Source organism: Sipha flava, unplaced genomic scaffold, assembly GCF_003268045.1.
Source record: "Sipha flava isolate LNK unplaced genomic scaffold, YSA_version1 49413_pilon_pilon, whole genome shotgun sequence".
Lineage (NCBI taxonomy): Eukaryota > Metazoa > Arthropoda > Insecta > Hemiptera > Aphididae > Sipha > Sipha flava.
In genome coordinates this window covers 34,741-37,635 of record NW_020273327.1, presented here as the reverse complement: position 1 = coordinate 37,635, position 2,895 = coordinate 34,741, and positions in this window count along the sequence as shown.

Below are 2,895 nucleotides of genomic sequence, written 5' to 3'. Positions count from 1 at the left end.
AAAACCGTTTATCCGAATAACGCTCGTTGGCTGTTTAATACATTTTATCAATCTTGGTTGTTCCGTCAAACCCGATGATGGACACTTCGTAAACTTCAAAGAAACACGAAATATTAAAACCGTCGTCGAAGCGATTAATTTATCGAAAATATAATTAAATTAGTATAGTAACCGCACGTTCGTAATCAGTAATTACTAATCGCGATTAATCGACTTCGCGGTAGCGCGCGTGGTTACTGCGGTAACGTCGCGCGAAAAGTTCCGCATTACGTTTACCAATAATTACCACTATATGGTGTACCTAAACGCGATTTCGCTCATCGATCACAAATATTTTACGCGGCACGTGAACCTCGCGTAATAGAGTTGTTCTTAACGTTACCGCGGTTATGGTAGTATTGTTACGTTATAATACCGCGTAGCACGTATTGTGTACTCGGGCCGTCTATTATGCGCGCACAATATCAAGCACCAGCGCCGCCGGCACCGGTGCAGCGGAAAAGTACTGACGTGCGTAACCGAAAACTTCTTCTCCTAGTCCTACGCTGTTAACGCGTATGACGTTTTTATTTTTATTTTTTTATACGTTTTCAATAGCATCCGACCGCGATACGCGATATGCTATGCGTTTCCAGATCGTCTGACGATAATGCAATAATACAAAACGCCCAAACCGTCCGTCGTTTCCGTCCGTCTCGATCCACGACTGGTTTTCGTATGCCGTCGATCACGTGCAGCTGTAAACACGACGATCGTGTTATTGTTATTGTTTTCCAATAATATTCTATAGACGCGTGTCAAGTTTGGGTTGCGTTCGCGAACACTACAAGATGTCGGCGCGTTAAAGAAAAACAACAACAGAAAATGAAATAAAACCTTTTAAAAGCAAAATATAATGGGAAACGGAACGGAATCGAACGCGCATATGTTCATTATACGGTTTACGGCGTTCTCTCGCGATTAGAACCTCGTGCATGTGTCAATATTATTATTTTCGTACGCGTGGTGAGCGATCGTAACGATTTCAAAAACAAAAAAATAAAATAAAAAACGCGCACGCTTCGTGATCAACGTAAACGCGTGTTCGGGAGACATTGGTAAAATGATTTGTCTTACATTATCTTATGCTGTAGGAAATCGAGTGCGCGAGAGATTTGCGATACGTAATATTATCGACACGGACGTAACACATTTGATTTGACCGAGAAAATGAACTCGCGCGGTTCGAAACGACGGAAAGAGTAGATAATTATTTCGGGAACCCGCGCGCCAACGGTCTTGACGAAGTCGTAAGGAGCTCCTTTAAAATTCAGTGAAACGGACACACCGCGCGCGCGTAAATTGGGGTGGGTAGAGCAAACGCATCCGCGCATAACAATGGGAAACGACGGAGATAATTACATGGCCCATGGTAACCAGGAGCACTTCTAGTAGGATACGCACGCACACGCACACACGTATTCACGCATGTACACAATTACTATTAGTTATTCCTATATACCACTACTACTATTACTATTACGTTCAGTCATTACGCTCCAGGTTTCAGAGCCGTTGTTCTTCTTCATTATTTATCTATACCGCCTTCTCTTTCCTATTTTTTTCTTTTTTTTATTATTCAACTTAAATGCACTCGAACGTTTCCGTCTTAATTATAACACACTAACAAACACACACACAAACACACACATATATAATATTGTATGAACAATTGATGACGCCACTATTCCGCCGTTTAAACGTGCAAATAGTGTTACAAATAACTCGCACGACGATTCTCATTCGCGATTAAAAATTAACGTTCCTCGCTCTTGTTGCAATACTACACTCACACACATATACGACCGGAGTTTATTCCGTGTGTCCGATATTAAGGATATGTTATCGTAAAATATTATTTGTTGCAAAACAACGTACACATACACTTCCTGCGCGTATCCTATCCGTTATGCATACATCCAGTAAAATATCAGTTTGAAGTTGATTTTTTGTCTTAGAAGAAGCGTCGTTATAGATCACACTTTTCCGCAATAGTGTATAATACGGTGTATACTGCTTAGTGTTTTTCTAGTCATCCACGTTCGTAGAGAAAACCTCGCGGGACGATGGTATCGAATGGTATCGATGGTAATCAAATATAATACACGTATTAACATCCCGGAGACATTATCTTATTTCTTACTTTTAATGAAAAACCATTGCAGTACCACGAGCCATCAATCTTCATAACACAATACTTACCATTGTATCTCGACAATTCACTTTTCTCAGATTCTACGCATTGAGTTCGTATTTTAAATTCGTTACACATCGACCGCGCCGACGTGTTATTCTGCATAATATATAGTTTATAAACAACAACGTCAAAAACTATAGTAATATTAGTATTGTGGTTCTTGTATTCATTCCACGGTAGTATTACAATTTATTAATGTGTTTTAAATTTATGACATTTCGATGTAAATTGTGCATCATTGTAGTGTACATGGTTATGGTCGGTCAATAGACGTATTTGTTCTATCTAAACGTTTTTTCGCGCACGACCGCATACCCCTTCATTCGGTTTTTGACACACTGACATTGTGTGCTTTATATAATATATTTTATTCAACCGATAAACAGCTTACTCGTTTTTCGTATGTTCACGTCGAAATCGTTTGGCCGCAGTGAAAACTACAACCTACGAGTGCGCTGTGGATTTCACTGCAATAATACACATTTTATTATCCATCATTATAGCTGTCCGGAACACGCGTGATAGTACGAAACCTGGCGAGTGACTTTCACGTAATTTACACTGGTCTACCGCTGATATATACCGTTTGCTGTCCAACAAATAAACGCGATAGTTACAATAGGTTTATTGAATATTATTTGTGTACAACAAATTATGTC